Consider the following 27,634-nt stretch of genomic DNA (forward strand, 5'->3'; position numbering starts at 1 on the left):
ACTTAATAGCACAAAAAAGTGCTTTAGGGGACAAGACTCAGATGTAATATGGTTTAATAACCAAGTAAGATAGTCCATAATTTAGTGCTAGAGTTTCAAGTTCAGACATAAATGTGGAAAGGCATTCTGAAAACTTAGAAACCAGTAAGAACTGGAGTAACCGTGGAAAAGTTGAGATTTAAGCTGACAAAGAGGAACGTTAGAGGAAAGAGCGTATTAACCAAAAGATAAGATGGGAGGGAAGACATCCCAGAAAAATGTGAAAATTGCGGCGCAGTGCAGGGGGTGTGTTGGGAGGCACTGGGATGGAAGAGAATCAGCCACTTGCTGTGCTTTCACCTAAAGTACACTGAACGCCCAGCTGTACAGCAGGCAACGAGGAAGCATCAGGTGGTATGAACAGACAAGTAACAGAGCAAGAGTAGTATTTTTAAAATGCTAGTTTGGAGTGGTTGCATGTGGGATAGAGTTAAAAATTGTGTGCAGGTTAGAGAGGAGAAAGAAGAGACTGGAGGCAGGAAAATCAGTTAGGAAACTATGACACTAACCCAGGAAGAAGGTGATGAATTCCTGGAGTAAACTGGCAACAGGAAAGAGCAGACGGTTGTAGTTTTATCAAAGATGAATTGATAGGGCTGTGAAAATTCAGTGGATACATGGGGTGAAGTAAAAGGATGAGAAATTGGCTCCAGTTCTAACCGTAAAATCCAAGGACACATGTGTCCTCCTGCAGTCATCTCAATACTTTCCATCTACCTTGTACAAAACTTACACAATTACACTTGATCTATGCTGATTTTTAGATTCCCAGGGATCCAGATCCTAAAACTTAAATGTAGCAACACTGGCAACATAAATTTTAAAAGGCAAAGCTTAAAATCTGCATAATCAGAATATTTTACAGATAATAGTCCATCTACTTCAGATTTTTCACCACACGCCTCTGTTTATTCATGGTGCCATTAAAAATGTTCAGTGTTCATTCCTGAAACCAACCCTGGACTTCTGGATCCAACAGTAGAGTCAATTATATGATTGCTTAAACATCAAAGCTTTTCCTCACTAATGTCCTTACCAGGGGACATAAATGGGCAGGTCTTTTCTCTCTGGTTGAGGCAAACGCCTATGTAGTTCAAACCAGCATACTGTACATTCCTGTGTGATTTTATGTGTTTGATTGTTGGCAGATGGAATATCTGCTTTTCCCATTGCTATCAATTGAATGTGTGCAGTGCACACCCGGCTCAAAGCAGACCTGTTTTGTCGGGCAGAAGTCAGGGCTCACTGCCCTGGGACAGCCCATTTCTTGGAAATGCTCATAGGATCTTCAGTTTCCCTTTCTGAGGTGTACAAGGAAAATATTACCCTGGGGAAATATCAAAGGATTTCCTGACATCAGCCAAAAAACCAGGTGCACATATATTTGATTTGATAAAAATGGGGGATACAAGTTCAGTGGCCACAGTCCAAGCATATCATTCCCCCTGTTCAGTAATTTCAATGGTCCACTCAGAAAGTGTCCACCCTCAGTGATCACTGTCTTCATAATAATTTGAATGCCTTAGTCTGGAATTCAATTTCCTTTATAATCTGGCCCCAGCTGACCTTTCTGACCATATTGTGCACTACACCCACTCAGGATCCTGCCAAACTAAGCGACTTGCTGTTCCGTGGTTCTCAACACAAGCTCTGGCCTTGCTTATGCGCTTTCTTCAACTTAAAATTTTCTTCCCCCACCATCCAAATGTCCAAATCCTTGGCATCCTAAAAGTCTCATTCATTCACCAATCAGTGAAAACTTTTCCCCTCACCCTAGGCAGAAATCAGCTTTTATTCCTTTACCCTCCTATTGCAAGTCACTTGTATTTCTCTGTTGGTACTTCCAATTTCTACCTTAGATCATGCTCAATTATTATGTGGACTAAAAACTTCTTGGATAGTTTATGACTGATTCATCTTTGAGTCTCTTTGGGTCTTGCTTCTATGACATGATGGAAAGAATAGTCTGAAGTGATAATATTTAGATTCAGGTTTGCCTCTTTCTAGCTGTGTCACCATGATCAAGACCCTTAATTTCCCTGATAATTAGTTCTTAAATTTCAATATATTTTTTAAAGATTAGATGTGATAATGGCATAAAGCCATTACTTAAACTCTAAAAGATTAGATATTTTAATATATTTTAGGATAGCAAATTAATATTAGTGTATCATAGGTAACAAAATTGATGGTGAAAATATAAATATATTTCTTGACATTACTGAAAAGATTATTTATTCTTCTATGTAACCTCATAACTGACCCATTTGTTTCACAATTGGGACACTCTTGAATGAAACTTGCTTATGAGAAAAGGACAAATTAAAACATGATTCTGTTACTAAAATTGCAGTGCACCCCCTCTCCTGTCTCCTAATCATTGATCTAGCATCCTGGCATTTTTATACTTCAGCCAGGCTGTGTTAAAGTGATTCACAAAAACTGCCAATCAGGTGAAATTGAGGTAGTTCAGTCATTGAAACCAAAAATACCACTATTTATTCATTCATTCCACAAGAGTTTACTGAGTGTTCTTAAGGGCCAGGCACTCTTCTAGGTTCTAAGAATAGAAAGGTGAGTAAGAAAAAATTCCTTCTTCCACTTGAGATGTTTCTAAACTGGTAGAGGAGAAAGTTGGCTTCACACATAATTTTACTGCAGTACAACATACTATGTTAGGTTTCAGAGTGAGGTAGAAATGGAGAGTGGTCAAGAAAGATCTTAACTCACTATTTACAATAGCCAAGACATGGAAGCAACCTAAATGTCCAATGATAGATGACTGGAAAAAGAAGTTGTATTGTGTGTGTGTGTGTGTGTGTGTGTGTGGCCATACATATACACACAATGAAATACTAATCAGCCATAAAAAAGAATAAAATAATGCCATTCGCAGCAACATGGATGGACCTGGAGATCATCATACTAAGTGAAGTAAGCCAGAAAGAGAAAGAAAAATACCATATGATATCACTTATATGTGGATTGTAAAAAACAAAAAAGGACACAAATAACCTTATTTACAAAACAGAGACAGACTCACAGACATAGAAAACAAATTTATGGTTACCAGGAGATAAAGAGGGTGGGGAAGGATAAATTGGGAGTTTGGGATTTGTAGGTACTAGCTACTATATATAAAATAGATAAACAACAAGATCCTACTGTATAACACAGAGAACTATATTCCATACTTGTAATAATCTATAATGAAAAAGAATATGAAAAGGAATATACATGTATAAATGAATCACTACGCTGTACACCAGAAATTAACACAACATTAAAAATCGACTATACTTCAATTTAAAAAATATTAGCTTACCTGATGAAATGAATTCTATGGTTTACTATATCCATTCATCATCAAGTAAACTTTATTTCCCACTTCAATGTGCTTTCAAAGTGTGTTTGAGTCCACCGCTAAAAATGTAGATGGTGAGGATGAGATTTATGCCTGTTTCCCACACTCCATGGTGAACTCGAACCAAGAAAGATTTGCTTGAAACTCAAGAATTACACTAAGTTTGTCTCTCATTATTCCTAACAAAAGGCCAAAGTTGGAAAGTATTGAAAAGGAGAGAGAAACCTCTTAGAAAGTATTGAAAAGGAGAGAGAAACCTCTTAGGGTTCCATTGGCTAAGAGTGACAAGAGACAGTTGAAATAGAGTAGAGACTGACATGTTGGTTACTATTGGGAAGCGAGAAATCCACTCGGCCATGTTGGGGCACAGTGTGTGTGTGTGTGTGTTGTGGGAAGGATGACTGAACACACATAAGTTTGGTGACACAAGGCCTGAGGCAGACTCTGCCCTTCCTTTCTGGGAGGGCCCTAGAAAAGGGAGCAAACCCCTTGGGTACCTGCAATGTGGTACCCATGGTCGAGTGACACAGTAGGGAGGCTGACAGGGCATGTTCAGTCTCTGGGGCCTCAGAAAGGACCAGGGAAACATTCAAAACGTCACTATATCTTGAGAAAAGGAAGAGCGTCTTTATAAAGTAACTATAACAATATGTTAAATACAAATATTAGTAATAACTCATCGCATCATTTTATTGACAATAAATGACAGCTGCTGAATGTCATTTTAATCACTCTTAACTTGTCTAAGCCAAGTATAATTTCCAGACCTGATTTTCTATAATATCTATATGATCTGAATTTGAGAAAAATCCAGAAGTTGTAAATTTTTTAAAAAATGCAGGAAACCAGCATTTTGTTTTAATTTTATCGAGGTTCATGTATGTTCAAATAATGCATAAAACTAGGCTACCTTATTTACATATTCTTGCTCACTTATTCGGCATGTTACTGAGACGTCCTCTTAGTTTCTAAATTTACTTAGATTTGTGACACACATCATCTCTGAAGATAGTTCTTCCTACTGGAATCAGTTTAGTAGTTTAGGAATCATTTATGGTGACTGGGTTTCAGAGTCACATACCTGGGAATTCCTCTGCTTGGGGCATGTTTAGAAGATGATGAATGAGGGTGACCACAAAGTGCCAGGGGATGACTCCCACAGTGGTTCAATTTAGGTCACATTTGAAAAATTCTTGCTTCAGCTCAAATTATGATCCCTTTTGTGGCCCAACATTTTGTGGTCAGTGTTCCAAATTTCTAAAATCTTATCTAATTTTCTGCTGCTGAGTTATTTACCAGTATGGTAGAGACATTTAATTAGATAAAAATACATCTTTTGTCAATGCTATGAGAGCCTATCTGAAGTAATGTATCTATTAAAAATAATTTTTGTTCTTTTTCAAAAGTATCTCTTTCTACCTCTTCAGTTATTAGAGAAATATTTCCCAGGTTTCCTAAATTATCAACATTTAACTCTGTTAGTTAAATTGAAATATACTGACATTATTTCTAATTTTATATGGATTTGTAATTGTAGAGGTAATATAAACATATATATGGTGTATATACACATATATAGTACATATATATATATACACTGAAATATATACACACATATATAATTGTACAGATAATACAACTCACATCCAGTATTATTTTTATAGCACATAAGAAAATTGTTTAGCATGTGCAACAATAACTTTAAAAATCTTCATACACCTTTTGACCCATTCATTATCTGTGTGGATCTGTTCTAAGGAAACTCTTAAAAATACACAAGAAAATTAGCCACTAAAATATTTATTGCATTGTTATTTGTGCTAGAGAGAAATTCAGAAAAGAAATTTAGATACAAAATTACACATGCACAGAAACTGGAAATAAAATAGAGCTCTCCAATTATCTGTTCTTTAGACATTTTACTCACCACTTAAGTCTATCTACATTACAGGGAGAAAAATTTAAAAAGCCCTAAACATGTACAGGAATATTTCTTTGAACACAAATATCTACTTACTTTAAAGGCTACAAATTTCAACCAAACAAGAATTAACTCCCTTTAGTTACAAAACAGCACTTGACATAATCACTATGTATTTCTGAGTAACTTGTTTAACTTCCCTGAGTCAATTTCGTTCATAGAATAGTGAGGATAATGCCACCATCCTCGTGAGATTTTTGTGAAAACTAAAATTAATGTATGTGTTTTAGTGCCGAGTCACAACTGCAGAGTAATAAACACACTCATGTAGACAGACACAGCTCTTCAAATCAATAGGAATCAGAAACTGGAAGTAAAGAAATAATTCACAACAAGCTTGTAATTCACAAACAATTTTTTTTTAAAAAGGTTAGTTTTAAAGAATAAAAATTACATCTTACACAGTCCAAACCATCCCTTATATCATCATCATGAAACTCCTTCACAATCCCTACATGTGCAATTTGAAACCCAACCTGAAGCTTCAGACATTTCTTGGGGACCTAGCCTCGGTTATCACTCACCTCTTTCCATTGTTAATAGTTTTCCCAGGCTAAAAACTAGCCTAAGGTGGCATCAAAGAAACCAGAAGGTGATAACTAGATTCATTCTCAGATCCTACTGCCTGTACATGATCCTCCCAGTTTTCAAGCCAAAAAGCTAGGGGGTTATGTAGCTGAGCTGTTCTAGCCTGTCCAGCGTAATCCCATCAGAAGTTCGGCGGGTCAGGCCAGATTCTCCACTGCCCCTCCCAGCTGGCAGCGCGGAAAAGCCTATGCCTCTGTGGTTTAGCTACCAGTTGTTTTGAGTAACGACTTTTATGATACCACAGGCTGCTGAGCCAAAATAATATGGGATCGTAAAAGAGGAATGCCTCCACTGAAAACTGTCTCCAGACAAAGGGCACTGGAGACCAGCAGAGGGGAAACACGGACATTTACTTTTTTTTCCCACTAACATCAAGGTTTGTAGTGGAGGCCAATCAGGAAAGCTGACATCCTTCACGTCCTCATTAAGTGGATAATCTCAAAGCAGAACATGTACTCCTGGGAATTTCCAGAGTTTATAACATCTGACCCTGATGTTGGACATACCTTGGCTGCCATCGTTAGAATTTAAACTAGCTCTGTCTTCGTGGGGTGTTTGCTTGCCTCGTGACACAGGCTAAAGTGACAGGTTCGATTGAAGAGATGAAGAAAGTAACAGTTCAGGTTTGATGTCTCTTTTGTGACATCTCTATGCTGGCATCTAGGTTTTTTTCATTGTGAAAGGGTACAAACTTGGCCTTGACTTTCACTCTGCACCCATGATGTTTCCTGAGAAGTGAGACCACTGTGAGCTGCACCTGGAGTGCAATGTAGTGTCGTAGGACACAGCCTCATAGTTTATGATCACTTCCATGAGATCTTTGAGACAGGAATCTGCACGATAGCATCTTCAAACCTGGATGGACACTTGATTGACCTAAGTAGAACTTCTTTTTTCCCCCCAGATGGTTTAAATATAACATGAGCCAGGTGATAAAGACAGGCAGCAGCCTCTATTTTTGGTATGAAAAAGTTAGGAGAAAGGGCTTAGTGATGCCCTTAGTACATAGTAGGCACTTTCAGAACATTGAACCTAGTGAAATGGATTCTCCCCACCAGTGAGAAAGGGAGACAGGCAAGCAAGTATGCATGAGAGTGCTGATCTGAGTTTAGATGAGATGGTGAGGGTGTGGGCCTACGAGACCAGGACCCAGGCAGAAGCAGGTGGAAACAGGTCATGAGAGCTGGAGGAGAAGAGAGGAGAGAGGTCACTTAATAGAAACTCTGAAAATAAGGCCCATAATGTGAAATTTTAAATTTTGACAATTGAAACAATATGAATATTATATCTTTGTGTCTTAAATCAGTACTTGGAAGATAGGATGGGAAAAGAAATGTATCTGAGCATAGGTAGACATAAAGTTTATGACCACACCCTAAATTAAAGACTACTCTTGCACAATCTTATAAAAAGTTATTGTGTAATATTTAAGATACACAAAGGTTTAAAGAATAATGTATGTAGCTTAAAATAAAACATTATTATAATAAAATACTCCATTTACTCCTCTCAGATTTTCACCCTTTCTCAACCTTTAATTAACCAATATCCTGAACTAGGTGTCTATTATTTCTGTGCAATTCTTTATTTATTACTATGTGGGCATTAAAGAACATGCAGTGTTATTTTATGTTTGACTCTTTCTTCACTGGACGCCATACTTCAACATACCCACCCTACTTTGATGTTAACGAAGAAAAGCGGATGCTCTCATCTTCCCTCTACGCGTCCCCAAATGTCATTTGTATGGGGAGGATTTTCAGAGGAGGCATTCCCCAACTAGCATTAGAATATCGAAGAACGGCTCCATTTTCTCGGCAGGACTAAACATCTCATATTCAGTTTCACATAATTCTTTCAAAATTCCAGACGCCTAGGGATATGTTAATTTAAGGTATCCTATTATAGGTAAGTAACATGAAGTTCAGAATTGAAGTCTCAGCTCTGTTCGACACAGACTGAGTCTGGCAAGTCATTTGTCTTCCTAGAACTCATTTTGGTAAGTTATAAAATGGAGGCGGTAAACTATGCATAAATTATCTCCATTGCCCTTTCCAACACTCATATTTCTCATTTTATTTTTCTCTTTTCCCTCTGCATGGAGGAACAGACTCACCATCCCCCTTACTGCCTTTTCTTTCTTCAAAACTCTCTTTTGTCATTTTCTTTAAAAATTTACTGAACAATAGAGGTGAGAATGTTTCTGCATGTACAAACTAAACTCATTTTCAAAAAAGCATTTTCTGGTCAATCTGAAGCAGGTGCTAGCTTGCTTAGGATTCTGTGCGATCTGCTGAGTAGTCACAAATATTGCTACTAGGAGTCTGAACATGTGATAAAACACCCTTCAATACACAATAGAAATCAGTAAGATAAGCTTAATTTGAACCCCATCTAAGGCAATTACTGATCCAAGTATCTCAAAGCTGATGTTTCTGATAAAGTCTTCCCAGGAAAGGATTCAAAGATAGCTTCATACAAAGACACCAGGGTGGGGAGGATATGATTTCCATTTATACAGTTAATGCACAGTTGGCTGTTACTCCTGAAAAAAAATCACATTAAATTGAAACAGTCAGTCTTTAACCTCTGCCCATTTTTTATTAAAAAGTGTGAGGAAAATAAATTGAATAATCTTTAAGTTCCAAGAAAATGAAATACTTTTCTCCATTATAGAAATGATAAGTTACCACTTTGTTTCTTTTAACGAATGTAATAAAGTCGTGTCCAAGATTCTCTGCTGAGGAAAAGCAGATATTTACTTGGTTGCTGTAAAGGTCAAGTACGTGTTCTTTTTTATTCATTAAATGCTATTTGCTCTATAGAGTATATATTTATGGTCTTTGAAATTGGGATAGTTAGTGAATTTAAAGAAAGAAACTGTTTATTTCTTTGAACAGACTTCAAGGACAAGACTATATTTTCAATATTTCATGCTAATGCATATTGAATAACTGACAGGCAACAAAAGGGCGTTATTCATGGGTCAGCATCCATTCATTCATTCAGATAATACTTTCCAAGTGCTAATACTAATTTCAGCTCAACAAACAATTATTAAGTGCTGCCTGTGTGCCTGGCACAACATATGACCCATCCCATATGTAGACTATACATGTGGCTAGGAGTCATGTGCCCCACTCTATACCCAGGAGAGACATGTCATAGAAAAGCCTCACAGTTCTCCTTTAAAATAGGAAAGGAAAGAGTTGTATGGGGGCTTTTGTATTCACAACTTTTAAAAATACTTCAGAATTTGCTAAAATGTTTTTGAATCCATTCACATTTGCTCAGTCAATCTAGAAGTAAACACTGTAAAAATCTAGAACATATTACTTCTGTCCTGTTATCCAAGGGAATTTGAGTTTAGAGGCATGTTTTCCTTTATCATTAAAATCTTGACATCTTACTTTTTACTTCCAGTTTTGTTGAGATATAACTGACATATGGCTCTAGCTAAGTTTAAGGTGTACAGCATAATAATTTGGCTTACATCATGAAATGATTATCACAAGTTTAGTGAGCATCCATCATCTCATATAGAAACAAAATTAAAGAAAAAGGAAAAATTATTTTTTCCTTGTAATAAGAACTCTTAAGATTTACTCTCTTGACAACTTTCATATATAACATACAGCAGTGTAAATTATATTTATCATGTACATTACAACCCTAGTACTTATTTATCTTATAATTGAAAGTTTGTACCTTTTAACGTCCTCCATTCAGTTCCCCTTCCTCCCACCCTCGGCCTCTGGTAACCACAAATCTGATCCCCTTTTCTACAAGTTTGTTTGTTTGCTTGTTTTTGTACTATAACTGACCTACAACACTATGTTAGCTCCTGTAACACAATACAGTGATTTGGTATTTTCTACATATTTCCAAATGTTCACAATAATATATGTCACCACACAAAGATGCTACATAGTTAGTTACTATACTCCTCACAATGTACAGAGCCATCTGTCTGTATATGTGCAATTATGTTAAGTTGCTGATCTCTTACATTCAAACTCGTTTTAACAACCCTGCATTTTAACTCCCCAGGCTTACTGTTTTAACATCACATTTCACATCATTTTGTCTTGTGTATCCCTTAACTATCCATTGCAGATATAGATGATTTTACTACTTCTGTCTTTTAACCTTTCTACCAGCTTCATACATGGCTGATTTACCACCTTTATTGTATATTTGCCTTTACCAATGAGATTTTTCCTTTCATAATTTTCATATTTCTAGTGTGGCCTTTCCTTTTTCGCTTAGAGAAGTCACGTTTACATTTCTTGTAAACTTGGTTTGGTGGTGCTGAACTTTTTCAGCTTTTGTTTGGCTGTAAAACTTCTGGTCTCACCATCAATCTGAATGAGAGCCGTGCTGGGTAGAGTATTCGTAATTGTAGGTTTTTCACTTTCATCACTTTAAATCTGTCATGACACTCCCTTCTGGCCTGCAGAGTTTCTGCTGCAAAGTCAGCTGATAGCCTTATGGGAGTTCCCTTGATGCTTTCAATATTCTCTCTTTATCTTTAATTGTTGCCATTTTAATTACAATGTCTCTTGGTGTAGTCATCTTTGAGTTGATTTTGTTTGAGACTTTCTGTGCTTTCTGGACCTGAATGTCTGCTTCCTTTCCTGGATTAGGTTAGTTTTCAGATATTATGTCTTTAAATATTTTCTCTACCCCTTTCTCTCTCTTCTCCTTGTGGGACCACTGTAATACACATGTTAATATGTTTGTTGTAGCAGAAGTCTCTTACATTGTACTGCTTTTTTTCTATTCTTTTTTTCTGGTTATCTTCACTGATTTCCACTACTCTGTCTTCTAGATCCCTTATCCATTCCTCTGTATGTTTAATTTACTGCTGATTTCTTCTAGTATATTTTTTCTTTTAATTTCAGTTACTGTATTCTTCATCTCTGGTTCTTCTTTATAGTTTCTAACTCTTTGTTAAAAACTTTTAACTTCTTACTCTGTTCACCCAATCTTCTTCCAAGTTCTTTGAACATCCTTACAATCATTACCCTGAACTCTCTATAGGGTAGGCAACCTATCTCCACTTCACCTAGTTCTTCTGAGGTTTTATCCTATTCCTTCTTTTGGAAGATATTCCTCTGTCACTTCATTTTGCCTAATTGGCTGCTTTCATTATGTGTCTGGTAGATTGGTTATGTTTCCTAAACTTGGAGAGATGGCCTTTTGTAAAGAAAAGACATCCTGTCCTGTGCTTCCCAAAAGCACAATCCCCTCTGATCACCAGAGCTGTTTGCTCTAGGGGTACCCCTATTTGGGATGCATGGGCCCTTCTGTTGTGGCAGGCTGACTGCTGTGAGTGGTCTTGTAAGGGTGGCTGTGCCCCAGTCTGGTTGGTTGTCAGGCCCAGCCTTGTTTGGAGGCTGCCAGCTACTGGTTGGCAGGGCCAAGTCATGAGGTTGCTGGCTGTGGGGCCCCAGGGGGGTGGCCTGGGCATAATTCTGGCCCACTGGTGGGTGGAGCTGGGCTCTGGAATGAGTGGTTATGGGGCTGGGGGTCCCAGATTTAATGCTGGCTTTCTGGTGGGCAAGGCCAGTTCCTGACATGGCTGGATAAGGGGTCTGGGGTGTCCGAAAGCTGGTGCTGGCCCACTGGTGGGTGAAACCAGGACCTGGGGTCTCTGGCTGCAGGGCTCAGGGGTCCTGGTGCTGGTGTTGCCCCACTGGTGGATGGGCTGAGGCCTAGGATATCCCAGGGCTTGTGCCAGCTCACTGGTGGGCAAATCTGGGTCCCAGTATCTTTGGCTGCAGGGCCCTGAGGATCTCAGAGTTGGTGTTTCGGTTCTCTGGTAAGCAGAACAGAGAGCCAAGGGTTCTAAGGATAGTGTCTGGCGAGTGAGGCTGGTTCCAGGGCCAATAAAAGCCCACTGATGGGTGGGACCAGGTCCCAGGGTCCTGTGGGTTCAGGGGTCATAACGCAGTAGGCCTGCTTGTTGGTGGGGCTCTCTCTCTGCCCTGCCAGTTATTTGGCCTGAGGTGTCTGTGTACTGATGCGAAAAGGCTGGTGGGTGGAGCCAGATCCTGGCACTAATAGGCTCAAGGAAGGACTCCAAAGTGGTGCTTGACAGCCTCAGCGTCCATGTGGTAGAACCAGCTCGCCAAATGGCTCCCGCCGGCATCTGTGGCCCCAGGGTGAGCTCCAGCTGCCCCTCTCTGGGACTCTCTCCAGGATCAGCAAGCGGGTATGACCCAGGATTCTTTCAAATTACCGCTTCTGCCCTGGATCCCAGAGCATGTGAGATTTTCTATGTGCCTTTTACGAGTGGAGTCTCTATTTCCCCCAGTCCTCTGGCTCTCCCAAAAGGAAGGCTCACTGGCCTTAAAAACCAAAAGCTCTGGGAGCTTGGCTTTTGGATGTAGGATCCCCAGTCTGGGGAGCCTGATGTGGGGCTCAGATCACTTGTTCCTTAGGGAGACCCTCTGCAGTTATCATCATCCTCTCATTGGTGGGTTGCCCACCCCAGGTCTTAATTGAACAATGTCTCTGCCCTCTCATCCGTCTTGTTGTGGTTTCTTCTTTCTGTCTTTAGTTGTAGATCTTTTCTGCTAGTCTTCTGGTTTTTCCATTGATAGTTGCTCTGTCAGTAGTTGTCATTTTAGTGCGCCCATGGGAGGAGATAAGCTCAGGGTCTTCCTACTCTGCCATCTTGGCCACTCCCCACCTTTGGCACCTTATTTTCAATTAATAGATTTATGAAGGAATTGTGTTTTCCTTCATCACCAGTTACCTCTGGAAGATATTTACAATATCAAACTTTTCAAAAAAGATTTTTCCATGAGTGCCAACAGAAACAGCAGTGGCAAGTGCTGTCTCTCCCTTGTAAGCTGGTTATTAGGATAGTTAGCAATATATCTGTGAAGTGGCACATTGCTGAGCTAATCATTGAATCTGAGTAATCCACTTCTCAACAAGTGCACTATTTTCTTTCAAAATCATGAGACTATTCATATTTAGCTTCCAAAATCTCATTAGACTGTCTCCTTCTGGCAACCAAATTGCTTAACAATAAATAATTCATCAACCTCCAGAGGCTACGAAAACTTTGAAAGGTGTTCTGGTTTAACAAAACTGCAGTGGTTTAGTTTATATAATGTACCAGGGAACTAAAAATAGGTGAAACGCTCATATTTGTACTTTGGAAGGACCTTTGATGAATAATACAATAGCTTTTCAATTGCGTTATGTAAAATGTTTGTTGGATCACATTTCCTTCTTTTCCCCCCTAACTATTGCACATTTTTTTTGATATATGTACTGTCTACATTTAATCAGATTAGTTCCCTTTCATACATTTCTTATATTTCTAAAACTTGCTCTTCCAGAATAAAGATTAGATTATATAAAGATCTATGGTCTTCATAACATCTCTGTTCAAATAATTGCTACTCTCTGGAATATATTATTGGGAAAGATTATGTGATACTCTTTCCTAGAGCTCTTTAAGAAGAGAATTTGTCTGCAGTCATTTACAACAGTTATAAAATTAAGCACTAGCCTGAATTTCCCTTTTTCCCTCCTTTTCTCCTTCCTTTTTAACTTCCTGCCTTCCCGCCTTTCTTCCTTTCTTTCCTTTCTTTTCCTTGTCCTACCCTTCCTCTTATTTTTCTCTCTTCTGACACGTTGTGTACCTATTATTTGCAAGATACCATGCTGAATGCTGAGAATAAAAAGATGAATAAGTCATGATCCTGTAATGTCTGTTGTGACATAATAAGTGCAAAATAATCAATGACACAACACAGATTGAGAGATAAAGAAAACCGTATTGACACAATGGGGACTATACAACAGATGCCCTTGAGGCCTGGTATTTAATTGTAACTTTCTGATTCCATTTGTCTGATTTCCATGAGGATCCATTAACCCCAAACCGACTGAGAAATTTCAGCAAGATTAATTTGTCCTTAGGGCTAGATGAGAAATCAATAGCTGCAATGCTTCTAAAATTTCATTTTATAGATTTTTAATAGCTAGAGCTCTCCATTCTCTTTCTCACATCACCTCCCATGTTCCCATGTATTCAATTCCAACCCAGAGGCCACTGTCATTCTTCTTTTATTCGTTCATTCTTTCTGAGCTGCACAGCAGGCATGCGGAGGAGGAAGACAGAAAACAGAAAACTTTTCAGTGTGAGCATCAAGCTGCCAGCCTGTTTCTGCCATGTCACTATGATCCACTCCTCCCCCACTAATCCCCAGCACAACACCAGTTATCTACCAAATGCCAGAAAGGGAAAGAAAACTCACAATACAAGATGGTCTTTCCAATTAAAAACAAAACTCTCTCATGCATACTCACTGAGAATACAAAGAAAAGTATTTGCAGGGCAACTTCCCTAGAGGACCTCCCAGCCTCGTCCTAGCAGAAGGAACAGGCATATGAAGACAACAGCTAAGGTGCACTGAGTAGATGTCTGCATCTGATATGCTTCACATGCATACATGTAGCTCACCTCAACCTACCCCATTTTACAGTGAAGAAAACTGAGGCACAGAACAATTATAGGTGCCAGAGCGAAAAGGCCATCTCAAGCAGCACTCTAGAGTTTCTACAGCCTGTGTTCTTAAACTTTGGGTGGACCTGCAGGCCATTTTAATGTTATGTGGTAAATGATATGACAGACATGTGCTCAGGGTGCTATCAAATCAAACAACTAGAAAATACCTCATGAATGCTACTCCCAAAAACAACCTTTCTTTTTTTCCGGCTCTAGAAAACACCCCAGAGAAGCCCTGTCAAGCCTGCCGCACACCAAGTGCCTGCATGCCTCCTGTGGGTTAAGAATTACTTTTTATCTCAGCTATTTAAGGACAGCTGTGCCCTTGCACACATAGCACATTATATTCTTGTATATGTAGGTGACCCCAAATATTCGGAGTTCCACTGCCACTTGGCAAAGTTATTTATCTCTATAGCTTTAAGGGTAATTATTTGGTAATTAAGTCTTCCTCACCTCCATCCAATATTCACTCCACCACAGCAGTCTCTCCTAACGCTGGCAGAGTGTGGAGTCAGCTCCGTGGCATCTGTCAGATGCTTCTTATAAATTTTTTAAATTTTTCAGAAGGAAAAATGTTATAATAACCATTGTAAGTGTCTGCAAGATGCCAGAGGATCTTTTATAGAAGGTACTTAGGGTAGGTTGTCCTTTTGTACACATATAAAAGGAGAAGGATATACGAATCATTAGTGTGCCAGGTATAATTTGGTTCCAAAAACTAAGCCAAAAGTCTGCTAATTTGGGGGAAAAAATGATAATGTGAAATAGTTATAAATGTCAGTTTTTGTAGCTCTCCAACTCTTTGCAGCAACTGGATTCGGGCCATCTGAGAATAATTTCTACTGTTAAATCAACACAGAAATGGAGAGAGAAACTTGATAAAGCTATTCCCAGGCTGGTGATTTAAGAGTTAAACTGTAGAGCTGACATTCTACCATTTGGTAATCCTCCCACCACATACTTAGCTTTGTCTGTAAAATCTGTGAAGGAGCCTCCTTCCGGAAGTCGGGTTTTCTTCTAATACCATAATTGGTTAGGTATGTATTATGCTATATTAATAACTACACCCCTTGATTTCAGAGCAAACGGCACCCACACACTTGCTATTAACCTTCTGAATTGTAAGATGTGCTGGGCTGCCACAACCTGGTTGTTCAGGTGTACCCCTCACGTGTGAGATGCTATCTGCTCGGTAATGAAATGACAAGACAGAATTATGTCAGAAAAAGAACACCTATATATACACCTTAAATTGTACAGATGAACATTTTGAGATTCAGTGGTACGTCAGGAAGGTGTCCTCCAGCAGACTTCCTTTTTCTTACACAGGCAAAGCTAACTATTGTGTTCCAAAGCAGAACTGAGTCCTGCTGCAATTGTTCCTGCAACTAGTTTATCACTGGTCAACTGCTGCTGGGAAAATAAGGGTAAGTTAGTTACATGGTGGATAAAAAAAAATTCTCTTGAATTCACAAGTAATTGTAGAAATAACTAACACGTATAATCACATGGAAAAGCTTCACATTGCAAAAAATTGCCAACACAGAAAATTCATTTGGCCATACTATGTCTTCATACACTAAACCTCCAAGTATGGCTATTAGAACATGCATGATAAAGTCAGAGTTTTCTCCCATCTTCAGATAAATCATCATAAGTTCAACTAGAAGCCTGAAATCCAGTTAAGAGTCAGAAGCAAAAGCAAGCAATTTATTCACCTACTGAACTTAATTAACTTTGTATATTATAAATAAAATAAATGTGTGAAGTACAATAGAAATACTTTCCGTTAATGTAATTGAGTCTGGTAGTTAACTGATGAATCAGTAAAGTAGTCAACTTAGGGAACAACAAAAAATTATAGGTATTATAAACATTTTATGTTAAAGTAGATAAATACATATTCAAGTTTGAATCGTTTGGTGTGAGGAGAAATCCAGTCCCTTGAGAATGTACCCCCTGATGGGAATTTCATCTGGCCTTTCTTGCAAAAACCATACCCGTAACACTGACTAAGCTTTCCAGTTTTAGTTTTTTAAAAGATACAGGAATTTAAAGACCTTAGAGAAGCAAAAAGCATGTTAAATCCTTTTAGATTTCCAAGGTTTTATAATCTTTTCTAAATATCTTACCAACACCTAATTTGACATCATTTTCAACTGTTTCTGTTTATTGGGTCATTCCAAAGTATTTAGTTTAATTTTCATACAAATATTTCTCTTCTATTTCCCATTCATATTTTACTGATTTACATGAATATTTAGTTAAATTCTGTCACTAAAATAACGACTACAACTGGCATAAAATTTGGGGGAATAAACAAAATTATACCTTAAGAAGTGGAAGCTATAGTACATAAATATATAAGAGATTTGATTACAGGCCATAAGCACTCAGGAAGCGACAGGACTCAGACTTTTATAGAGGAAATAAAGAATGTTTGTCATTCTGTAAATTTTATTAAATGAAAGTGAGTTAAATTAAACCTAAGCTTTAGTAGGTGCAATAGTTGTATGGCAACAACATGTTATGAGAATGTACTAATACAATGTAATACATTTTGTGGAAATTTATGAACATTTCAGTTACTTCTTACTATATAATATAGATCAGAGAATAATCTTGTCCATGAGTTAAAAAAATTTTTAACTAGCAGAGGCAAACCAAGATAGAAATTTATTGTTTCAATTTAGCAAAATGACCTTTCAAAATTGTCCCAAATTGAGGCAAAAGCCCAAATTGTGGGCTTTTGTATTCCCACATCACAGTCATTGACTGCAGCCATGCCCTCTGAAGCTATATGATCTTGGACACAGCAATTCCCTACAGCTGAGAGCTATGTGCAGCGAGGGGCATATACATGAGTAGTTAGTAGCTATACTTATCAGCAGGCAAGGATAAGTATGTTTCTTTGAAGAGAACTCTGGACGTTCGGGATGCACTGCAAGACTGTCCTTTCCTGCTCAGATCCACTTGCTCTTACAGCAAGCATGCCCATCTGGGGACAGCTTCTCCAAGTTTCCAGGGGAAACATAAAAAGAGAGTTAGCAAGTGTAGGAACTACAATTCAAGACTGTAATGGATCTCCAACCAGTAACTGATGCTTATCGCTCTCCTCTTCCCCTAGTCAGTCTAGATTCCCTCACCTCCACTTCCGTCTGCTGGTGGGGCAACCCATAGCCTCATCCCTGAGGTGTCTGAACTCCAACTTACATGACTGTTTGTAAGCCACGGCTGCTGTTCTTGACTGTTCACTGTTAAAACTGGGCACGGGAGCACCAAGAGGCACCTCGGTGATTAACTAAGCACCAAACATATTCTTTTCTGCCCACTAGTCAATGTCTAGCCATGATTAGAAGATATGGCCAACTCAATTGCAAGGTCTCACTCTCTGATGCTTGAGGTATGAGGGAAAAAGTAAACTACTGAACACCACTAAGTCACTGAAGAGAGAATGAGAGATGGAGGGTGATAAATCAAAATATAATCAAGTCAATGTAAAATTCAAAAACCACAGGGTGTCCAGGCAGCATTTAATAAAATTCATAATCTCTTGCAGATGAGGAATAGAAAATTAAGGAACAGGCTCAGGACAACTGGAAGAGCAGCACAGCTTCATAGAAGACTGAATTTTCATCACCAACAGGTCTTCCATGTCAAGGTCAGGGCCAAAATCAGGAAGGAACAGGACACAGGGACTTGGGATGGAGATATCTGGGGAGATGCATTAAAACCCTTAAATTCCCAAATATCCACAAACCTGCCTGATCTGCATAAAAGATTTTGCTTTAAGGCCCATTGCTTGAGATCGTGCACAGGTCTCAAATAAGGCAAGAGCCTTAGCAAAGATAATGCTTGTCCCCTCAAGATCTACCTCCATATCCTCTCCTGGCAACCAAGACAATAACAAAGATAAAATCCAAGTCTGGCCCAATTTGGGATAAGAGAGTAGAGGGAATTTACACTGAAGTTGCTATAGTATCTGACTGACACATTTTGGAAGGAGCTTGGAAAGTATGTGATGAACTTGAAGGTCTCTTGAAGGTTCTAGATAAAAGAAGTGAGACATTAAGCTGGATAAGGGAGAGTCAATTGAAATGGGATAATGCTGTCATAATACAGAATTTAATACAAAGGTAAAGACTCCGGGAATTAGAGTTAATACTTCACTAGCATAGCTCTTAGAAGCTTGAAAAAAGCCATGGCTCACTATCAGTGAAATGTAAATGTTAGAACTATTGTGCTAGATAGTAGAGAAATAGATAAACATGCTCAGAAAGGTGGATAGGATACCATAGATATACTACAAAAGGCTAGAAAACACACCAGCTAAATATGTTCTGTAGCAGGACCAGAGATAACTTTACCAAAGGGATAATGAAAGTAGTGGTGAGAGAGGCACCAGCATGGTTTAGAAGTCCAGTGGTAGCATCCTCTGTAGGACAGAGCCAAGGGTAGAAGATATTACAGAACTAAGCTCCCCTAATAATAGAGGCCAGGTGATGGTACTCAACCATGAGACGAAAGTGGGTACAATTATTGCAATGAGAAGCATGGTCGAAGTGGTAGCCAGGAGTGCCCCATACTATGGAAAACTATGGAAAACTATGGAGATAGTTAAAAATATATGGTCTTCCTAGAGACTTGATGGATAAGTAGCCAACACAGGTATTGCTTAATTTACATAATGACAAAAATTGAAGAAGGATGGTTAGGAAGCTGCTCAATAAAAAAGCCACAATCCTTGGCCCAGTTTCCATATGTTAATCAGTTTCCCGACTCAGAGCCCATTTGTCCAAGGAGAAGCCAGATCCCTATAAGGACAGATCCCGAAAGACCAGAGCCTATGACATTTACTTGGGTAATTGGAGAAAGAATAATACCCAGTTGTTTCAAGGATTATTAGATATGGGGTCTCAATTGACATTCATATTCAGATATCCAAAGTGCTACTATACTGTGATCATTATGTGTGTGCTAGGTAATGGAGTGGCCCACGTTCAACTCCTAATGGGTCTGCTGGCTCCACAGACCCACCTGGTAGACACTGACTTGAAGGAACCTGGTTCCTGTGAAAGCTACTCTTCTAGGGGTCCACACCCAGAACTTTTTTTTTTTTAATCAAATCTTACTTCCCAGGTTTGTTATCTAAAGAACTTCTGTTCTACACTTTCTCATGATGAATTAGGTGTTTATTTTGACTCCCTCATAAGATCCAAGAATGCTCTATGTTTGGGTTTGCTCCATACTCTTATTGAAGCCTGATTCTTTTGAAAATTCTCAATCCTAGCTTATCCTGGTTTAGTGTTCGTGACAGTCATCAGTTTGTTCCAGGGCATATATGAACTTTGTCAATGTGCACCATTCCACACTGACTCTGATACGACCCCTGTGGGCATCAGCAATTGCTGCCACAGCCAAGAAAGAGCTGATTTCAGAGTACTGCCATCCATTAATGGGTCTGTCATCACTTTGGAAAGACCGTATCATGGTATCTTATCACCATGCTTATTGCTCTGCTGAGGTCACCAGCTCCTTGACACACACACAGACAGACAGAAGAATACAGACATTTTGTGCATGTGCTGACAAGTGCCCTAACTTTTACCTTCCTTGAAGTCGGTGGTGAGACAAGCCCTCAAAATCTCACATTTAATTTCTACTTCACTTAGAAAGCTTGCACAGATTCAGGAAGGGAAATGATAGGTATATATACACATATTTTTTTAATCTAGAGAGGCATTAAACTCAAAGTCATCATAGTCTATTTGAGAGTAGATTCACTTCCTATATGAATATAGCATTCATAAATATATATAGCATTCATATGTATATTATCATTTATGAACATATTCCAGAAGGCAGACCCTTTGGAGCAAAGTAGAATATAATACACTTGTATTCTTTCCTTACAAGCAATGAATGTTACAGAAATGAAAGCAACCTTCACAAGCAGACTTCTTAGATGTCTCGTCCCACTGCTCCCGTAATTGCCCCGACTATCTCTAGTGAACTTTGTGAACCACTGGGCAACTGTCTTCTAAAAAGATTCCTCTGTTGTCTAATTCGTAATATTCAAGTTCCCAGGCTACCATTTCACTGGAGCGTTCCTTATGGTCAATTCCTTGAGGAATTAATTCAGCTTAATTTTAGTATCACACAGAGACAGTTGTGCCTCTGTAAATAAGTCCTTTTAAGCATCTTCTTAAATGAGGGAATTCTCTGGAGGATCTTACTGCAACTAATTGCTTCCCAGTTGTAATCATCTTTGAGGGGAAACATCTGCCATTGCCTTCAGGGTGAGTGCTTGGTTCTGTTTTCTCAAGTATCTCACAGCACTCATCTCCCTCCCATTTATTTGGGATTGTGGCGGTGGAGTACATAGTGATAATTTTTCCCTGTCTGCGATAAAACTGACACAATTTAGTCAATGAACAGTCAGCGTTGGTTCACTTCCATGGTTTCTATTTGTCTTGCTGGTATTGGTTGCCATCATTTGTAAACAGTTTGCTTTTGTCATTTTTTCTTCATTACTTTAAATAGAAATTTCAAGTGAATAGTAACCAAGATCTAGTCTTTCTCCTTGTTATTCTAAAATCTAAGAAAAATAAACTTGCTACATCTGTGTAATATCATTAGCCACGGCAGCCAAATGATAGGACATTGAAAACTAACTTTGTGTGTAAAATTGTCATAGAATGGCTAATGTGGAAATAAACCAAAGTTTCTAAAAATTCATGTCTTACTGGTAGTTTGCTGAACCAAATTAAAAGGGGGTAAGATTTATGATCACTGGTATTGATAGTTTAGGTACCTGTTGTAGTTAGAGACTAGTGAATTTTAAAGATATTTCATACTGAATAGTTTATACATACCAAACCCATTTCTTGAAAGGCATTAAGGAAAAAAGAGAAGGCATTTTAAAAAGAGGTAGGAAGATACACACACACACACACACATACATATGGCATGCTATGTATCTTCTAAATTAATTCATCTTGACCATCTAAACCTTCTTTTAAGTAAAGCTGGGTTTGTTTGTTTTTTTAATATACTCAAGATGTACAGAGTTGAATTAATCATAATCTCTGGTTCATGACACACTCACCATTGGTCTATGTATGGCCCCCTTGGTACATATATATAAATACATTTTTAATAATAACAGTCCTGTGTACCCCTGTGCCCATCATAAGAGCTAGACTTTTAACAAAAACTGGTATCTCCCTGTGCTTCTCCTTCATCCTGTCCACCTTCAACTCTCAGTCAAGGTGATTATTGTCCTGACTCCTGTGCATAGCATTCCCTTGCTTTATATGCTTTATTTAAAAATAAAGTTATATTTTATAAGTATTCCTAAAAATATATATTACTCATTTTTACTGTTTTTAACTTTTAAAAGTGCATTACATTGTATATAATGTTCTGGAACTTTCTTTTTGACTAAATATTATATTGTGTATCATATAGCATCCATCCACCTATATTTTTGGTTATAGATGTAACTTTTCACGTCTACGCTTTATAACTATTTTAAAGCTTTTTTTCTTTTATCTTCTTATAAATAATTTTCTGGATAAAATAAATGGATAGTATAGATCATTTGTACACATCTGTATAGTATTGAAAATGTTAATATTAATTCAAATGAAGCCAGTCCAAGATGATAGTATTATGTTTCCACTCTGAATGGAAAGAAGACAAATATCTCTAAGTAAGCAGTTTTGCTCCAAAACTAGAAATTAATGAGGCTAAGGTTTTACAACTATTCAAAAATATGAGATTAAGGGTTTTTTTCCAAATGTACCTGAAGGATTATATCATTACCAGTATATTTTAGCTGTTAAACTATTTTAACTAAAATATTGTAACCAAAACTTTCAAACATCATGAGCTGAGGGCAAAAGTGAGCTGTAGGTGCCAGCCAGGCTTCCTGCTATGCCTGTTGTGCAGTGGGTAAGAGCACCTGCTGCGGGTCCTGAGTGCAGGTGCTGAGAGGATCTCTGCTGTGTGAACAGGGAGGGGGCCGCATCCCACATGGCACCTGGCAGTTTGATAATGCCACCTTCCTAAACCCACGTCCTTGATCGTGCCCTCCCACAGTGACCCTGGGCTTGACCATGTGACATGCTTTGGCCAAAGGGAAGTACAAGCTTGACTCAAACAGACACTTGGAAAAAGAACATGCACACTTCCTTTTCCTTTCTTGAACCTTGTCTCTGCCATGAGGACATGCCAGGGTGAGCCTCATGGAGGGATACAAGAGACACACGAGGAGTCATCCCAGCCAAGGGTCTCCCAGATCAACCAGCTCAGGCCAACCTAATAGCTAATTTCTGAACCGTGAGCAAGCCTACCTGAGATCAGTCAGGCCCAGCCCAGACCATCAGAGCCCGCCTACCTACTTATAACCTGGCAAGAAAAAATACATGGTTATTGCTGTCGTTTATCATTTCTAATTAGCATACACCTCAAAGTGGTTTTCTTAGGGTCACCTCCCTACTCATCCACAACTGGCGGGTGCTGCGCAGTCGTCTCTCTCCGCCAACCTCTGCCCCTGCTTCTTGGACAAATGTTCCAGGATAGCTTTCCAGTCTTATGGGTTGATGTCCTCCTCACTTATTTTTCCTACTCACAGTTCTCTGTCTAGTTTCTTCATCACTGTTTCCTAATTCTTCCATCTCAATCTCCTACTCAATTAATTGTCCTCTTTGCTTCCATAATAGATCTTGATGGCACATGATAACCAGACACAAATGATTGCCAAAAAGCTGGTTTTTCTTCCTTGAAAGCAAAGAGACAGGCTTAATTTTCAAATGCTCCGAGAAGTTACGATATTACTTTGGTGCTGGGGTGGGAGTAATAGAGTTGGGGAGAAAACTGAGGCTCTTGGGATGCTTAGATCTTTCTTTCTAATGCACCCAAAAGAGTAGGAAAAATGAAAAGGACAACCAAACTAAAACAGGTCTAATATTTCTATCCTTCTGCACAAGCACTCTTTTCATGTATGTGCAATCATTTAATACCAATGACTCGCATCTTAAAAGTCTTCATCCCCATATGAAGGTTCACCTATTTATGTTTACTGACACTCAGAGAGCATATCACATGTGTCACAACCATTCTGTCAATCTGACCCATTCCTCCTGCTCACTCACTGATGTCCACTGCCTGTGAAGTTATTTGAGGCTGCCTTACCTTTAAAATTACGGTGGGAAGCACAGAAAGAATTAGCACTGTGCCAAGACTATTACCTCCTGATTCTCCTTATTTTACCAATCTCAGGTGCTATATTTAAGCCAGGGGTGGGAGTACTCTTCCAGCTGCTGGTAGTGGAATATTCTTCCTACTGCTGTTTCATATCCACATGCCTGTGTGCTGCCAACAAGTCTCTCCTTGCCTCAAGGTTAGGATTTGCTTGAAGTCTCTTTTTGTGTCTCAGACATTGTGTGAGGAGAGTAATAATACTTTCACAATAGATACTTTGCTGCCTTCTGCATCTCCAGTGTATCCCACTTTCCTCTTTTTTGGCAGTCAACCTCTTCCATGCTAATCAACTCATGCAAATAGATATCTTCAGACCACCCAGTATATTCGCTTCATAAATTTCCCTGTGTTTGCATGAATCTCAGTGGTAGGTGCAACTTGGGCTCAGGTTGGGATGGGACCCCTCCCTTTATATTGCCATAGGAGAGCTTTAATATGCTATTACTGTAGATATCATCACATTAATACAATTCTTTCATCTTCATTCTCTCACCAGATGATCAGATCATAGAAATGCATAGGTCTGAGTTGTTTCCAGTATCTCATTAAACTTTTTAGTCCTCACCCCTCTGGGATTAAACTGTGAAAAGAGAAAGGAATTCAAATAATCTCCCACATCTCTGCTCCCCAGCAAACCTACCACACCTGCATAGTATCTGGTACATGGAAAGCACTTAATACCTATTTGATGAATGAAGAAATGTACAAACACCTCCCTACTCATCCACAACTTCAGATTCAAGGAACATGAGAGCAGCAGAAGTAGAAAAAAAGAAAAAGACAAAGAAAAGAAAAAGGCAGGAGTGACTGGTTCAAGCTGCATCATGCACAGAGAACTTGCAAATACTTAAATGCAGTGTTATAGTTGTTCCAATCATCAATAAATATTGGTTGGAATTTTTTATAATAAACATCAAGTTGAGATATGTTGTAAAGATAAAGTGCAATGCCTGCTTCAAATAATCTTAACATTTGAAGGAATATGTTGATATGTTTCTCGACATCTGCCTTACTTCACACCATGACTAAGAAACAAAGAATTCTATTTGATTTCCAAAACACAGCATTTGGAAAATAACTTCTGTCTTTGTCAATCAAGATTAGATTTATTTTACTGATGGCTGAAATGGAATCAACCATATTTATGGGAAAGAGTAAAGTTGACCCTTACTGTGGAGATTAGGGAGTGCTAACCCTGGGCACAGTCAGAAATCTGCCTCTAACTTGCAGCCGGCCCTCGTTACACGTGCTTCCTCCTCACGCTCCACCAACCAAGTATCGTGCAGTACTGTGGTGCCTACTACTGAAAAAATTCCACGTGTAAGTGGACCCGCACAGTTCAGATCCATGTGTGCAAAGGTCAACAGTACTTGTGTTCAAAGGCCTGTCCTCCCAGTAGGTGGAGCTACAGTGCTTGTGGAGCGGGAGTCAGTCCTGCTCTCTTTCTGAATACCAGCACAGAGATGGAACTGCTCAGGCTCAGACCTGAGTTGTCCTGCCCTGATATTTGGTTTGCACATTGTCTCTCATTGTTTTTGTATATTGTGCATCCAGATAATTTGGGTTGTTTTTAAAAGTTGCACATTCTAGTAAATGGTTATTTTTTTAAAAGTATTCCAATGACCCTATATTACAGCCGAGATAAATAACCACTGGCCTGGCAGAGGAAAGAAAACACATTCAAAAGTAAGACTATAGAGGGACAGTAATACCATAAAATAAAAGCCTCTTATAACAAGCATTTGTGAATTTCAGCATTTAATACAATAACTCAAAACTTAGTGAACTGCAAATACAATGTTTTTCATTTATTAAAAACATGGATCTTTTTTGCCTAAGTTTTGGAAAACAAAAAAGGGTTTTTTTTTAAATCTCTGTTTCAAGCCTAAAATGTGTTGAATTTTTAAGAGGAGGCATACATATAGATAGATACTATGTTAGTGTAGTCTTTTGTCTTTCACCATTCCTTGCCTTTTCCAATAAATTAAAGTTTGACAGAAGCAGCAAATGAATACAATGATTTCTGGAAGCTCTTTACAGTTGCCCAATAATAAGCACTTTTCGTTTCACGCAGCAGTTCAAGGACAGAACGCTACCAGACAGAGAAGGGTGGTCTTACTGTAAATGCACAAGAAGACCAGGCAAGAGTAGCAGCCACTTCAAAGTTAGCCTTAATTTCCACTTTGGTTTATGGTTATCATGGTTGCGTGGGAAACCCAAAATGTCATTCCCACTGTGACATTTCCAGCAGAGTCTCATTCTCTGTGAAGCTGATAAAGCATAACCTTCTGACTTGCATAGGCCATTCTAAGGCCCCATGAGGGACCTAGAAATGTGTTTTTTTAGAAGTTGCAAAATATAAAAAATTTTCACTGCAGTTAGGTAAGACCACTGACTCCTTCCATTCAGCTTTCCTCTGTCATACTTTCCCTTATGTTGGGTAGTGTTGGAGGAGGTGCAAGCATTCTGGGGATCTTGCTAAGGGAGATCTGAGGTCAGTTTTAGTTTAGCTTAGTAGGATATAGGTATGGGATTTACAATCATTTCTATGTATAGTTAACTTATGGGTGGCAAGGTGTCATATTCTAGTAAATGGCAGAGCTAGGACTCACACCTGTCTTAGTCTGACTATATATTGCACTGAACACTCCAATTAGACGGCCCTTCGTGTGCTCAGTGATCCATGAGCAGACCTTCTTATGATGGCTTATCGTCAGGATCCTGCCAGGAAGTGATACTATGTCCCTACTCCTCTCTGGCTCCGAGAGCTTTCTTCCCTTTGCCTTTTTGCCTGTTCCTGTCTCACCATCACACCATACTTTATCCAGACTGGACTGCTCACCTTTGCTGGAGTAGAACTACTCATCTCACAAGCCCGAAATGTCAATTACTTGATATACTATTAAAAATTAATATCTAAAAAAATTAATGGGAAATTCTCCTGTATTGCCTATTGCTACTTCTAAAGCCATGTATCCATGTCCACTTTCTATATTCTCTCTCTTTACACAAAAACACTATGCTGAATGTGTAGTAATAAAGGTGAGGTATACAGTTATTCCAGATGCACAAGCATGTTAGATATTTTGGGTAGCAAGTGGCTGCAATCCACTTGAAAAAGAAACCATCATGAGTACCATCACTTGGTAAATTAGCTGTTCTCTAAAGGAAAAATGATATAAATGCCATGAAAATATTGCCGTTCTTACTACCTTTGCCATACAACTGACTGATTCTTTGGATGGCTGTACACAAATAGTTAACATGATAAGGAAAATGGAAAAATCTTACTTAAACACAAAAAAGAGAATAAGACTATGCAATAAGTGAAAGAAAAGATAAATAGTTAAATATCATATATGTGAGGAAAAATCTCTGCAAAAAGTATGTTTATATATAAATATATATAGTTATATACATTTATTATAGATGTATTGATATCAAGGATATGTAACAATTTACAAATAATATTAAAATACATAAGATTTCATTATAAATTATATATAGCCAATTAATTCTCAGAGAATAAATGCTTTCTTTGATTTTTAGATAAATAACTCTTGCTTCTATAGCTAAACCCATGGTTGCAATTGATGAGTAAGTGTATTTTGGACATGACTTAGGTGGATATTTTCATTTACACTAAGGAGTGAAACAATGAAGACATATGTTGGGACTTCACTCATTCCTCAATGATTCAAGAACTGTTTTGATTAATAAGACACTAGTTTTTGAATACAGGAAAAATATTTCCTCAACTTTTGGTGTTACTCACATAGTAATGGCTACAGACACAGCACATTTTTAAGTTTGGTCACCATTATTAACATTTTCTCCATTACTTTATGTCTAGACGATC

At 38.5% G+C, this 27,634-nt stretch overlaps 1 protein-coding gene across 13 annotated transcripts in view; it reads right to left on the reverse strand.

Annotated features, from left to right (window-relative positions):
• The window catches only part of ADAMTS3 (ADAM metallopeptidase with thrombospondin type 1 motif 3), a 486,980-nt gene that overhangs the window by 316,003 nt on the left and 143,343 nt on the right, over positions 1-27,634 (reverse strand). The gene's annotated exons all lie outside the window — the stretch shown is intronic.

This window comes from Vicugna pacos, chromosome 2 (assembly GCF_048564905.1).
Source record: "Vicugna pacos chromosome 2, VicPac4, whole genome shotgun sequence".
NCBI lineage: Eukaryota > Metazoa > Chordata > Mammalia > Artiodactyla > Camelidae > Vicugna > Vicugna pacos.